Source organism: Alosa sapidissima, chromosome 9 (genome assembly GCF_018492685.1).
Source record: "Alosa sapidissima isolate fAloSap1 chromosome 9, fAloSap1.pri, whole genome shotgun sequence".
In the NCBI taxonomy this organism is placed as follows: Eukaryota; Metazoa; Chordata; class Actinopteri; order Clupeiformes; family Clupeidae; genus Alosa; species Alosa sapidissima.
Window position 1 is genome coordinate 5,187,030 of NC_055965.1, and position 16,284 is coordinate 5,203,313.

The following is a 16,284-nucleotide window of genomic DNA, read 5'->3' on the forward strand; positions in this document are numbered from 1 at the left end:
CACAAAAGCAGCTTGATGAAGTTATCATGAGGTGGCGCTGACGGGAAGCAGCTTGTTCCTGAGGCAGGGGACACAGGGCAACTGGGTTAGGACTGGGGGGGGGGGGGGGGGGGGGCACCCCATCGCAATGGGGGTTTGAGGGTCTCCGCAGGCAACCAGGGTCTCTATGGGAGCGTGAGGGGGGGGGGGGTTAGACCCCCTAGGCCCCCCCATGGAGTAAGAGGCGTGCCGGGACTCTTAAAAATGCCTTAGAGCTCCCCCACATTGACTCCCCTCATTGAGCGGTGGGGCTCTCTATTTGTTTGCTCCGGTCTATTTGTTTGTGGTCTTTCAACACTGGTGGCAGTGAGAATGTATTGGGTTTTAATGGCCCCGGGATGTTCGCCGGACTTTTGTAAATGAAATAAATGTTGTTTTTTTGGGGGGAGACAATGAAGACGGAGTCTCTTTGGATTGGTCTCTTTGCTTTTCCAATTTACGATTTAGCTATGTGAATACGCTCCACAATCCTAGAACATTCTAAAGGGTAGTTTAGCGATGTAATACAACATGCATTTTTTGGGGGGGGGTGGGGGTCCCTAAAACAAGAGAGTCGTTGTCCTCAGCCAGACACAATGAATCAAATGCTAAAAAAGGCTTCCAAAGTTGGATCGGAAAGTAATCACACACAAAAATATAGTTATTGCAAGGTCCAGTCCAGGGCAAATACCCTCTTCCTCTGTGGATTGAATTTTGGATGCTAGCGCAGCACAGCTGCTCCAATGAATCAGTGCGGATGAAGAAATGCTAATTCCAGATGTGGAGCTAATTACTTGACTGATTAAAGCAAACAGTTCAAAACATGAAATATTCATTGTTTAAATCCGGCTGTCACGTTGTGCCCTCGGGAGAGGCGGTCTTGCTGTGAGAGGTTATGTGAAATTCTTCCAAAAAGAAACGGGAGCGTCCCGACAAAAGACATCTGTCAATCGCAAGGAAATAGCTGATAAAGCTAGTCTATTAGAGAGGGGGCTGCTGTTCAATAGGTGAAACCACTCATGCACTCACACACAAAAGAAGCGTACACACACATACACACACATACACACACACACACACACACTCCAGCACCAAGCTCCAACACACACACACACAGACACACACACACACATACACACACACACACACGTCCACTCCAGCACCAAGCTCCAACATAAACACACACACACACACACACACACACACACACGCACACACACACGCACACACACACACACAAACAAATCCACACACACACACACACACCACACACACACACACACACACACACACACACACACACACACTTTAACACCCCCCATCCCACACACTCTCCCGAGTGTGTTGCGGAGCTTTAAACTAACCCCTTATTTAGAGCCCCTGATGAGTGGCGGATGAAAGGCCCCATGCTGGGCCTTGCCGGCGTTAAGGGCTCCTCCATCACGATAAGATTAGATGGGGCCAGCCGCGGGGATTTGGGAGGATCTGCAGCGAGATGCTGGAACCGCTGGCATTCCACACATGCAGCACCACATAGATAGAGGCCTGATGAGGCCTAAAAACACTCTCAGATGTGCACATGAACACAACACAACACACACACACACGCACACACACAAGGAGGACGCTGGCCAGTGAAATGCTGCGTCGGCAGATATGTTTTTAGTATTTGTATTATGTTAAATGTGCATTCATTGTAAATATTGCTTGGTTTTTATATTTAGTAGTTAAGCTAAATAGTTGTATTACTTTTGTAGTATTTTTTAATTTTATTTTTTAAATCGCCCTGACTTTCTACCTGGAGTAATTGCTTCTGAGACTTACACACACACATTCCATACAACCAAAGACACTCACACACACGCACACAAACACACACGCACACATTCCAAACAACCAAACACTCTCTCTCTCTCTCACACACACACACACACACACACAAACTGACCATCACAATTCTGCACACATGAACATGACAGACTCTAACACACTGTGTGTAGCCCTTCATCTTCAGCATATGTGTACTCATACACCATATGGAATCTCACACACAGACATATTCCAATAGCAGTCAGATAGATGGGTCTGATAAGGAACACACACTTTAAGAGACTTTGCACAGCACAGCACAGCACACACACACACACACACTCCCGCACACACACACACACACACACACACACCATTACACCCACCTTTTCTCATTCAATCAATTATTGTCTACTTTACCCACACACTGACAAGTGTAAACTATCTTATCATTACTGCCCTGAGAGATGTTGAATAGGGAATCAACCCAAACTAAAACAAGCCATCTGGATCTGAAGGAGAATCCGCAGATCGCCTAATCCATTGCAGACAGATAGTGGGGTGGGCTCTTGCCAAGTAGAAAACTAGCGGCTGTCAGATAAACTCGGCCCATTCCACTGCTGGTCTCAACCCCATTGTGTGCCGGCCACAACTGTTTATTATTGACTCTGCAGCCCAGACAACTAAAGACGTCTCTCCAGCGGTCAACTCAGTCTGTGTCAACTATCTGTCTCTGCATTCGAAGATTGTGCACACATAACACACATTATTATACACATCTCAAGATACAAACATGCACACACACAGATACACACACACACACACACACACACAACCATGTGCATATGCATGCCGTCTCCCTGTGCCCTGACCCTGTCCATGCACCAGCTCTTCTGTCGTATCTCACTGATTTCCCACAATGGTGCACCTGCATGTGAGCCGCTCCGTGACCCCCACAGCTCCGCTGCAGAGCCCATTACGACCCGCCCTGCACGTACCGCATCGTCCTGCACAAGTGCACCAGATTACACGTGCGTCTCTGACAGGGGGCCCCTCACCTCCGAGTGGATTACAACGGGGCTTCCCCCAGAGGGCTGTCTGTCTGCAGAGCGGAGGTGACGCACTGAGCCCAGAACCCAGAGCCCAGACTAATGCATCCCAGAGCTCCAATCAGAGCGGTGGGCACCGGATAGTTGTGGCTTTGCTTTTCGAGAGACGGCCAGTGTGGAGGAAATGGAATTGTTACACTTTCTCCCTTGGCATCTCTGCATATGTCGCTCTCTCTCTCTCGCGTGCTCTCTCTCTCTCTCTCTCTCTCTGCTGAAGATTAAAACTGCGTGACAGTGAAATGTTAAGACATTTCATACCAAGTCACTGCTGGTGAATTGAGGTCACACTTTTTTCGTCCATACAGTGTACGCTACCCAGCACATGAACCTTACCACCACAACCCCAAACACTCAGATCATGAGTGGGGACACTGAAAACGTGCTGTGACTCAGACCCATAAACCATAAACAAACCCCCCAAAACACCCCCCCCCTCTCCCACATACACACACACAACCTCCGCCAAGGGGCCCCCACCCCTCACGTTCCCCCACATCAATCCCTCATGGCGGTTTATGAGCCTGCGAGTGAGGAGAAACACACATACATGCACGCACGCACACACACACACACACACACACACACACACACACACACACACACACATTGGCACCCCGTGTTCACCGACCCCAGGCGCCGGTCTCTGAAGACCAGTGAGGGCTGCCCTATGAATCACGATGCTCGTTAAGGCACCAGGGTAAATAAACAGCAGGGGCGTGATGCGGGCTGGACGCCATCGAGGGCTGAATGATTCGTCACCTCGGCACGCCGGCCTGTCTGTCACTGCTGGGTTTGAGCACACAGGAAACCATTACATATATGTGAATGGGTGACTAAGGAGTGACATAGGACTTTAATGTGTCTGTGCGTGTGTGTGTGTGTTGTGTGGTGTGTTGTGTGTGTGTTGTGTTGTGTGTGTGTTGTGTGTGTGTGTGTGTGTGTGTGTATGATGTCAGTAACATATGTTTTAACCCATTGACTTGTTTGCCTGCTCCAGCCAATTTTCATGTTTTCATGTCAACAACTGTCAGAGAGGGCATTTAAAGCTGCTGAATGATTGTGACTAAGGTTTCCAAACACAGCAAGTCCATGAATGTACTTTAAAGTAATGAATCTATACAGAAAGAATGTCAAATACACCCATATGCCATCCATGCCTCAATCACTGCAGCGAAAATAAACTGTAAATTCACAATAGTAAATACATCACAGAAGTGAAAATAAAGCCTATAGCTTTTGCTTCTAAAAATGGGAGATGTGGACCAACACATGTAGCTTTTAACCGCACATGTGGTATTAAATGCTACTTAGAACAATCCATTTGAAACTATCTAATAATTAACAATTTCTTCAGCATATAATTGTTAAAATAGTTCTATGTTAGAGTGACAAGCGAAGACACAGTTTGGCATTAGGTGTGTTTGCTCTCGCATACCTCTTCCTTTATTAAGCACTAATGATAAGCCGTTTGGGTTGACATCTGCTGACCCTGGATCTATTCTACTTATGACTAGTCATACACCTTAAGTGGTTGCTCAGCTTGTGTAAATAAGTCTGAGGCAGGTAATATCTCAGCCTCTCCTTCCTGAGTGTCCTCTAAGCCGACAGGACTCCTGAGATCGCCAGACGGAGGGGTCCCGAGTCCCGCGAAATAAAAGCCGCGGCGTTGACAGCCTGATGTCGAGGCTCGTCAGTCTCCTCCTGACGTGTTTGTTTCTCGAAGGGAAGATAAACAAGGCCTCGGGCCTCTTGTTTGCCCGGACACGAGAGTGCAGCGATCCTCGCTCCCGCTCATCCGTGGCCAGCTGCCGTTGTTTTTGCCGCTTCGGCTCGGACTTTGTGAAGGAGAAGCAGGGTGGTCTCAGCGGCCAGGGGCTCTCCAGCCCCGACATCTCATCTGTTTTTCGGGGGCCTCCAGATTAAGGCCTCCAGCTGAGCCAAAGGAAAAGGAGGTCTACTGAGATAGCTTCTGGAAAAGTCCATCGCTAGAGCACAACAATGCACACAAAGAGACAGGGAGGATCCTTTTTTTTCATCTGGTCTTGGGAATGGCTTTCCAAACCTTACACCCCTTGAACTAAGTGCAGTGGCGTAGAAACGAACCTGCTCTGCTTAATGCAAATATAATGGGCCTCATTTGTCAACCAATCCAATCTCAGAGGTCCATGTAGTCTTTAAGTGCATGAGGAATGGCTGTACATGAATCTTGCATCTGATTCATCAAACGTCTGGAAATGCGAGGACAGAACATAAATATAAGCACACATTGATTAATTGCACCTGGACGCAGGAGCCTGTGTTACAAATCGCAATTTGTCTAACCCCAGCACCCTCATCCTTCTACATATGGCCCGGAGTGTTTTAATATAAATGTGCTGCCGATGATAAATTGGCCCAGTCAGTGCCAAACACACTACAGGGAAAGGAGTTGAAGCAAATATTAACAAGAAGACTGACTGTCATCCACACATTATTACCCAACAGAAGCACTGAGTGACTATAGTGGCCACAATTAACCTCTGATTAGTGTGAAATATGAATTAACAACACTAATCTGTAGTGTGGAGATGATGTAATCCCATTGAGGTATTGCACCCATGTTCACTAAAATACAGTGTAAGCTCTTGTGATATCATTCACATTATTGTCCCCGGGGTGACTCACAAGGGGTCGGCTCAGGATAAGCTCCAATGAGATCATGTGATTGGGAGTGATAGTGAGATGATGGTGATCAGCGTGTGTGCATTTTAATAAGCTGCCTCTTCATTTGTTTATGTAGCCTTTCTGCTAATCCCCGTCCTCCTTCCCTGTCTAGAGAGAGCATTAGAGTGGATTAAGAGTGCGTGTGGGATGCAGCGGACTGGAGGAGAGAGGAGGGCAGGAGGCTCCAGAGCTGCTGCCTCTGGCTTAGAGGTGGTCCCTGTCCGGCTGGGATCCGGGCCACATCAGACCACCGCCACCACCACCACCAACAACTGCCCATCACCCCTCCTGACCCCTGACCCCCTTCTCTCCACGGTGGTGTCCTCCACTGTCAGGTGAGCAAACGCCTCCCTCACACTGTTGACTTAATCTGAGATGGGAAAACAAACGGCCTGTCTGTCTCCCGCTCCCTCCCACTCGCCCAGCTCCCCCGCACCCTCTCAGAAGGCCCCGTGGTGGGGCAGCTGTGACGGATGGACCCTGCCTGCATCCCCTGGCTCTGGATCTCTGGATCCGCCCGTCACCGACGGAGTGAATGCAACCGATCAAACGCTCAATGGGAGAGTCTGAATGGCACACAGGATAAACTCCCGAGAGCTCGCACACATTATCTCCTACCTCTAAATTTAAGATAACACCTATGTTGAAATCTATGAGCTTAACGACGGTTCGCGCCAAGATATTTCTGGCTTTGCAAGGCTAGTGTGTCTGGAGCTCACTCTGATGGGGGAGACTAGGCTACGACTGTGATGAAGAGGCTGGCAGGGTCCACCAGACGTCAGGGCTCTCCCCACGCTGTGAGTGATGGGAGAACATGGGCGAGATATATACGCTCCCGTGGTGATAAACAGGAAGTCGGCATTGGATGGGTGTCATGGTGATGGGGGCCAAAGGGGAGAAGAAAATGTTTCAGATGTGCCTCTCTGCTTGCATTCCAAAAGAAAAGGATTTTGTGTGACACAGATGAGAAGAGTTTGACTGTACAGCATAACTAAAGAACTAATAAGAGATAGAGAGAAAGAGAGAGAGAGAGAGAGAGAGAGAGAGAGAGATGAAAAAAAATAAATAAAAAAAAGTAACTACACAATAAATTCATTCCATGTGAGCTGTGTGTCCTCATCTTGCTTTGCTCACAAGAGGAGACAAGTTACTCAACAAAACTAAGACCATTATATTTTTTATTATTTAATAAATGAGTACCTGTGTGCAAAATCAAAAAGTACAAGAAAGACAGAAACTGTGTGTTGTGTGTGTTTAATGTGTTTAGTTGTTTATTAGAAGTCCCATGAGCCATGTTTTTGCCAAAAGAACATGTGTCATGGAAACATTCTACCAACGGGCAGAGCCGAGGTCAGCCATGGCCACTATTTTCGGCAAACTTAATCATTCCTGTTCTATCCGAGCACCCAAGGGGGAACGATTAGGGCGAATTACAACTTGTTCTTAGTTGATGGGAAATTGTGCTTCTTCCAAAAATTGTTTATGTAGGAGTTTGGAGAAGCTTTAAAATCAGACCGTTTTGTTTTGGGATTAAATATTAATAAAAAGAAGGGTCTTAATCAAGATGGATGCTGTCTCCTGTCCTCTAACACACCTTGTAATCTCTGAGCATCCAGTCCTCGTGCTTTCCCATGTAATTGCTTTCTCTCTGCCAACATTCTAAAATTGGTTTTATAGACCCGAAGGAAAAAGCCTTTTTTGGATTTTCGAAGTAGGACTTGAAACATGCTCTCTTAGAGTAATTCGGGGAGCGAATCAGTTGCCGCCTGAAGCTCTTGTGCGACAGTGTGAACTGGTCCGAGGGGAGAGCCATTCCTGGAGATCGGAGAGCAGCTGTCCTCTAAACGTGCCCCAGTCTGCGGACTAATGGGAAGCACTTCAACTGTGACTTCCGCCTGCACGCTTCCAATCGACTTCAAATGGGCCTCCTTTAGGCTTCAAAAAAGCATGTAATGACTTCAATAATCTGCACGCACAGGTAGGGCCATCGGAAGGCCACGGCGTTTGTTTTGCGGGCGCGGCGCTAATGGGACGTGGGATTGGTTTTTTTTGGAATGGGCCAGATGAGCGAGCGATTCAGTGTTTCTAAATTATCTCAGCCATCTTGCTGGGCTCTCTTGTCTTCGTGGGTCCCCCTTCTTCCCCATTGGGCTTGGCCATTGTTGCCCACCATTCAGGCGTCCGGTCCGCCATCTGGTTCTCTATTCATGGCCGCGGAGGAGAGAGGAGCGCGAGTGTGAAAAGGGGGGCGCTCTGCTCGGCTACTGGACAATGCCACAGCTGCATGACCCCTGCCCACTTAAGAAAGGGTCCAGCCAGACCCCGCTGTGGTCAGCCACCCCTGATCTCTCACTCTCTCTCGCACTCTCCCTCTCCATGTTCCTGCACATCTATCTGTGTGTAAGTGTAAGTGTGAGTGTGTGTGTGTGTGTGTGTGTGTGTGTGTGTGTGAGAGAGTGTGTGTGTGTCTGTGTTTGTGTGTGTGAGAGTGTGTGTGTGTGTGTGTGTGTGTGTGTGTGTGTGTGTGTGTGTGTGTGTGTGTGTGTGTGAAAGTGTGTGTGTGTGTCTGTGTTTGTGTGTGTGAGTGTGTGTGTGTGTGAGTGTGTGCGTGTGTGTGTGTGTGTGTGTGTGTGTGTGTGTATAAAGGAGAATGGTTAAGACAAGTGGTAGGTTTCACATTCAAAGCAATACAACAAGGTCAGACTCTCCTGAATGGATACTGAAAGTATGTGTCAGAGAGAGACCCAAGGGAGAGTATATCCCATTGACGAGAGACACAAAAGCTTTCTCGAGTGGAATCTCGACCATTCTCTGATAATTACCTGTTTAAGACTTGCTTAAGCCATCAGAGACAATTATCTCTGTGGACTTCAACCAGTCTTTACTCTTTTAAAGAATTCCCAGGTCCACATCTGCCAGTAATACAAGAACGATTACTCACTTCATGTGTTCAAAAATGTTCCGAACAATTTTCAGTATGCGTAAAGGATGTCAGGTCGCGGCTGGCGATTGGATATGTTGATGTCCAAGCAGTCCATTCTTTTCCCTATGTTTTAAATAGACCTCTATGTGTCTAAACTCATCACATCATAAAGATTTACTGTCCGGACCCATCTGGGATTCATTTTTAATTGACATTAAGGGGAAGTAAATCTCTGGTCTTGTTAGTCCTCCTTACATGTGAGGGGTTGGCTGTTTGCAGGATTCTGTAACAAGTTACTGAAGGAGAATAAGGAGGCGATTTGAGAAACACTACCTATAATCATCTCCACGGCTGGCCAATAGCACTCTTACTGTGGGCCAGAGCCATTTTACTGTTGACCTATGGAACAGGAGCTCAAACTGCAGGTATAATCTTTAATTATTATGAGTTATTACGCCGTGCACAAATTCTCTGGTGTCCATTTGTTTGGGAATTCAAGATCTCCCGTCGAGAACGAGAGGATCGGTTCCATCGGTTGGACTGTGTGTGTTTTGCTGGACCGGTGCCCGGTCAAACGTAACTGCCAAAATGGCTGCAGATCAACAGCTGTGCCACACGTCAGTTTCCATCAGCCTTAGCTCGCCCTGAATATCCGAACCCGTCGCTCTGGCTTTTAGAACTGTTGTCAAGCTGTGCAGAAAGCGATACTCCTGTTGAGCAACACCCCAATACAAATAGAATTGTCGGGAACCGTTTCATAGCGCCTCGCTTTGGCAGTGACCCCCACGCCGCATGAAAGCTGCAGTTAAAGGCTTTATTTTTCACCTTCCCCTTCTTGGTCAGGTGTTTCTAAGTTGGATCCAAACACGGACAAGCTCCCACCCAACCAACCATATTTAACAGGTTTAGCCTATTCCTAATGACAACCATATTTAACAGCTATAGCCTATTCCTAATAACAACGGCTATTGCACGCTTCCACCATATGTTCTCAGAGCTGCAAACGATTAGGTCACTGAATGGCACACAGACTTATGAGAAAAGAAAATCTGCTCTCACTCCTACATCTCTCTTTAATACAGCTCGAGACGTTATTACGTCGGAGATAACACTTATCACGTTTGCATGCAGGTGAAGGGGCCAAAGCCAGAGCACGTCCACGAGGGTTTTATCAGCTCGGAGCGGACGGTGAGAGTGGAGAGGCTCAAAAGCGCTGCCATTAGTCGTCCGGCTCGCTGATGAGTTGCCGTCGTCTGTTTCCAATTTGAGGCTGCTGGCACACAGACGCGGCTACGGTTCCCTGAGATCATATCGCCTCAGTGTGCTTTTTAATGCTCAATGTGCTGCTGCCTCTTGTGCAATGCCTCATTCTTTTAGTGAAGGAGGGCAAGGGGTGTGGGGGGGGGAGCAGGACCACCATAGCTTTGATAAAAGCCTTTACTGCCTCACTATGAGGGGAAAAGGATGGAAGGAGAATGGAAAGGGGGGAAAGAGGGAGGGAGGGAGAGAGAAAAATAGATGAAAAGAGAAAAGGAAAAATGGAAAGAGGGAGGGAGGAAGTCATCAATGACGGAGGTCAGCGAAGTCTGGTTTTGGTGAGTAGCTGGGGAGGTGAGGGGGGGAGGGGGTGCTTGTATGTCCTCTCAGGAGAGGTCGCGACCCCCTGAAATCAGGACATGGTACCCCTCTCATCTTTGACACAGAGCGGCACCGCCTCGTCCCACAGACCCAAGGGACAGGAGCCGCAAGGATAGATTGTTTCTCGAGAAATGAAAGGGGAGGCTATTTCAGCTTCATTACCACAATGCAGATATTCCAGTGCAAAGCCCACGAGCTTACTCTTTCCCCCAAAACTTTTTCGCATATCAAACATTTGCTTGGCCCCAAAACTCTCGCAGGCACATGCTGTACAAGGACATTTCCTTTATATTAGAGGGATTGCAGGTGTTTGCCTGATGGTTATAAACTCTCATATCATAAACTCTGTCCCTAATGTTTGTTTTGGATGAATCTGTCACCAAGGACGTCTAAAGTGAGAAACCTCAATTATTTAGATTGAATTTTCCAGGTCACACTCTTGGCTCGTAAAGCTCTCTCCGATAGAATCATTACAGCATAATCAAACCTGTCAATTTAAATGAAAAACATCTCAACTCCCCTTACCAAGGGGGCTGGGTAAGAAAGTGCAGAGCAAGTTCTGGGATGTGTTGTTTTTGGGCGCCAGAGAGGAGGCTAGCAGTGATGTCATGGACGACGTCTCAGCCAGCCCCCCCCCCCCCCCCCCCCCACACCATCATTATTCTGTGTCAATCACCCAGATGAATCTCGACCTCCGCTCACCTCCTCCACCCTGCTCTGCTCTGCTCCGCGTGCTCCTCCTCCTCCCACACATGGGGGTCAGGCCTCCTCCACTGCGCTAGGCCCCATCCGGTTCCCCTCGCCGAGGGGGTAAAACCCTCGCGATTGCCCTCGGGGGGGAAGACAAACGTGCCCGGTCTAGGAGGCCTTCGCCTGGCATGCCATCAGAGGTGCCCTCCGTGCGCCCCATTTCACCCAAACAGCCTCCCACACCCATACACTCCTGACCCTGGGCCTGGTACACTGGGGCTCGTGCGAGAGAATATCCCCCATCCAAGAGGCCCGCGTAGTGGGCCCCCCCCCCCCATCCTCAACCATACACAAACTCCCACCGACCACCTCTCTACACAACCACCAAGGACCAGGGGGGACCATGGTGACAACCCTCCACACAAACTATGCTCTCCACAAACAGCCAGCTGCATTCGAGGAGGGCTGAATATAGTTGTTGGCCACGTCTCAGGGAAAAAGGCAGTGCCTATATTGGCCTTTGTTTGACGAGGCGACCATTGACTGTTTCTTGGGGATCTGCCAGGGTGCCGGACACAATGCGGGAGAGTAAACTTGATTTGGTCGGCGCTGAGGACGCCTTTCACTCACACAGGCTGAGGACTGGCCGAGAATGGCAAATCTACAGCCTAAACTGCCAGATAATGCACTTTAGTATGGGCTTAGTGTGAAAAGCCAGGAATTTAGATCCGCACGTATGTGTAGGAGAGTCAACAGAGAGTTTATTAGGACCTAAATCTGACCCTTAAGACCACCTTAAAACCCACATGGGTGACGGCTTCATGATAATCAGACATATGGGGCTTCACAGTGTTTGACTGAGAGCTTGAATGAGGAGCAAAATAAAGAGTTAAGACTTCAGGGTCCCTGAATTCCACTGGTTACAATGAGGCGGGGCATATCAACAGTGGGGCTTGCATTAATCCACAGGGGGTCTCTTTTACCCCCGTTCAGGATCTGAGAGGGCCCTTGTGTTAAACTGATAACCTTCACACCAATAAAAATAAGTTGAAGGCACTGAGGTGACTCAAACTGCCCGAGCTCCTTTGATGAAGAGGGCCGAGAGTTTGAGACACTCTCCTAAGACATCATCTCCTGCATCCTGTGCTGTGGTGTTGATTTAACTCAGGACCTTCCCTTCCATATCCATATTTAGACAAACTAATATCTTCCTGAGCACTTAATGCAGATAAACAAATAAAACTTGATTTTTCCCCCTCCCTCAGTCTTCTCCCCATGGAAAAGGAGTAGTGACATGTGGTTGCGTGTTTATTTGATTTCCTGGGCTCGGCGCGAGTAGCTGTGTCAGCCTCGAGTCACAACATCTCTCGGCAGGTTGCTCCTAAAAGCAGGAGTGGGCTCCGTGTTTGTTTTGCTGCATTACACAGCGCTGGCCTGTCCAGCGATTGTACTCTTTTATTTGCTCAGACGCACCAGGGACCAGCAGAGGGAGGCCTTTCATCTCTGGAAATGCCCTCGCCGTCGGCCACACAATACGACTGTCTGGCCCAGTCCCACAGAAACAAAGGCACAGAGTTAACACAATCAACCAGAGACCTGGGTTACGGTAAAAAAAGAGTGCTTTAAAAGCAGAGACAAATGCTTGGGAGCTATTGGGGCTTTGGGATCATGCTGTGGAGTAGTTTGTATGGCTAGGTAAGAGTGCTATGGCACACCTGCTTGTTAGATATGCATATGGATGAGGTCGGTAATTGGACTATGGTGCCCATGGTGATGGGTGCCCATTTCCACTTCAAACTGCTGCCCACTTGGAGATGTTTATTGTTCCAAGTCCGTTTGTGATTTTATTGCCGTGCTAATGGCTGGCCGCTGAGTGGGCCAATCAATGTGATGTATTTGTATTTAATGTTAATTATGACACTGGATAAATAACTTGGCTTCTGTCGGTTGGTTGTGGGCATGGTAAAATAACCAGTCTGTCATCACCTCAGGAAAAGAGGAAAAGAGAAATAGGAATTATTTTCCACAGGATGAAAGAAAAGGTACACAATGATTTTCCACTTAAATGTATGGAAATGACCGCAGACTTTACTCACGGAAACAGACTATTTAAGAAAATTCCAGTTTAAACAAATAGTGAGCTATTCACATTAACTCCAATGCAAAACGTATTAGGATAAATAACCATTCCCTGCTAAGCTCAGGCAATACAAGATGTTCACACAGACCATAGATGGGTATATTGTGGATGAAGATTTTTCCATATATACATATATATATATATATATAAATATATATATATTTAAAAAGGTCAAGTATGATATGTTTATTTAAATAAAATCAACAGTACTGACATAAATTCTTCAAAGTCTTAACACTAGCAGGTCTGGTTGTTTCCTGTGTTGTAGTGTTGTGTAGTAAGTAGGAAACCAGTCCTAAGGTACCTGATGAGGTCAGGGCTGACGGATAGGACAGCAGTGGATAAGGCCACGCAGGGGTCCCTTCCCCAGTGACCGGCTGGAGAAATCGTTGCCTGCGCGATGGCGACGACGAGAACCTCTGGTCTGACCCTCACAGGAGGGGTGCTTAACACACTTTTCATTTTTGTTTGCTTTGTTTACTTAGCCAAAACAACGTCTAGTACCAGGGGATTGTTCTTTGCCTCGTCTGTTTATGATCACATTCTAACTGTTATGCTATCAAATCCAGCTGCAATTCTGGTGGATAAAACCAAGAAAAATGTGCTATAAATTTGATCATATGTACTACTAATAAAATAATAGATTTAAGTGGGTGAAAAAAATGATTTGTTTCGATCTGTTGATTTTCAGTGTATTGAATTTATCTTTATTGAACTGAACGTGATAATGGGTGCTGATTATTCAATGATTTCGATGTGGCACAGCTCATTTCAAATGTTACATTGTTTCAGTGTTTTCACTTGTCTGTGGTTCACCAGTGTCTTCACTTGTCTGTGGTTCCAAGGCATTATGTTTTTATTCTGTTTATTTTCTTTTACAATTTTGACAAAAATCCTGCATAATGTCAGGAAATGTGTTTTGTGTGGGTTGCGGAAAACCATAAAGGATAAAAGAGCCAATTAAGCTCACCCACATAGCTGAGTTCAGCGACTTGTCCATTTGAGAACAAAGACGTGCAGCGGGGTCTGGCTGAAACCTAATACCGTGACATGAAACGCTGCCCTGCAGCAATATAGGGGGATACGAGTGGCAGCGTTGTCACCCAGGTCAAGAGTACCGCAGAAAGGGACTTTCAGCAGCAGGCCCACTCCATCAGCCGTTGGCCCCTCACCCCTCACCTCTCCTCCTCCTAACTAGCCCTGGAGGAGTGGGGTCTGGGGAGGAGGACCTCAGCCAGATTTACTACACGGACCCTCATGTCTGACCTGGCAATGTTAAGTCCTTTTCCAGACCACAGAATGACACCAAACATGTTGACCAAAACATGGAGGGGGGCAAAAAATTTGAGAACGAAATATACTTTTTAAATTGAATCCAGTCCCTCCTAAAAGTTTCATCAAATTCAGAGAGCTTGGGTAATGCTGTATCCTAGTGAGCTACAAACCCAAAATAAAAAACAAATACGTAAAATCCTCATGCAAAGTAGTAAACACACAAGACATTTACTTTCTCTCCACCTTTGGATCAGCAATAGCAGTTGGTCCCAACATAAAAAAAAAAACATCAGTAAAATCCCCAACAGCCTTTTCTCTAGTGATGTAACTTTTATCCCCGGCTCTCGTAAGTTGTAACACCTCTAAAGCTAAATTGGCCTGCTGGTGGTGATTTGGCTGGTGCTCAGGCCCGTGGAGCTTTATGGGCTGCTAAAGAGTTCTGTGTTCCTCCAGCGCGCCCAGCCAGAGGTGCGGCACGGCACAGCACAGCGCTCGGTAAACACAGACAGCGCCCAGGCCCCCCAAAGGACTGAATGCACCAGCAGTGGGGCAGCTCACCGCTGCTTTATAGACACCTCTGTCTGTCTGCCTGTCTGCCTGTCTGTCTGTCTGCCTGTCTGTCTGTCTGCCTGTCTGTCTGTCTGTCTGCCTGTCTGTCTGTCCGTCTCATACTGTGTTGGTCTCTTTCTAAATGTGTTTTTGCATTCTTTCTCTCCTTGTGCCTTTGTAAGAATATCTCCCTTTCCCACTCTCCTTCTGTCTGTCTGCCTGCCAGTATCTTTCCATTTGACTTCCCTCCTTATTCTCTTCTGACTGCCGGTTTCTTTAACTTCTGAGTATGTTCCCCTTTATCTCTCTCTGTTCTCTGTTCTCTGTTCCCGTCTCTCTCTATTTCATTTCTCTGTTTGGTTCTTGGAGAGAGAAAAACAAACATAAATCTCGAAATCAAACATCTGTGTTCTGTTAAATGTCTCGGAAAGGTTCCTCCTAACCAGTCCCATCGCGGTGCCAAATTAAATTGGACGTGCTCACGGAAAGTTCTGGTGTCAAAGAGGACTGCTAATTGTTTGGGAAAACGCATAGAAGAGAACAAAGATCGTCTCCCTGTAGGTTGGCCCAATTCCCTCACCTGTTTAATATGCTGCTTATTTCATTACCGCGACATATAGACACATATCGCTAACAGGAACGAGATGAGGTGACGTTGGTCTTGAGTTTATCAGCCGTACAATTTTGAAGTTTTCCTCCTTGCCAGCAAACTCTGCAGGGAATGTGGTCTGTGAATTAGATACGTGACAGGAGGAATCTGAAGCTTTTGTGCAGCGAAGGGGCAATTAGATCAGAACACGCAGAGATGGAGGAAAAGGCCACGGGGGATGGAGGGAATAGAAGGCTCGGTGGAAAAGAAAAGACGTGTACATCTGCTCCGCGTCGAGAGGGGGAGAAAGAGAGGGAGACTCGGGGGAGAAAGAGAAAAAAAGAGACGGGGGGGACAGGAAGATAGAAAGCAGTGGCAGATAATTGAAAGTCAACAGAGCACAACAGAGCGGATAAACAATAACAAGTCGTTTGGCTGGAGCACAACAGTATGGAGCTGAACAGCGGGAGTGCTGGTGGGGCAGCGGAGAACAAGACAAGAGAGGGGAGAAGAGAAGGGGGGACAGAGAGCAGGAGAGATGGAGAACAGACGAGGAAGAACAGATGAAGTTTCACAGAGAGGGAGAGGGACACAGCTGAGGGATGGAGTGAAGTCAAACAAGAGTGAGAGAGAGAGAGAGAGAGAGAGAAAGAGAGAAAGAGCGAGAAAGGAGAGCATGAACAAGAGGGAGTGAAGGGAGTCATTGCATTGAGAACAGGAGAGGAGAGATGAAGTTTAGGAAGAAAAACAGAGTGACAGAGACAGAGAGGGAAATATAGAGTGCAACAGAGACAGACTGAAAGAGCAAGAGAGGGAGAGAAAGAGACAGAGAGAAAGAGAG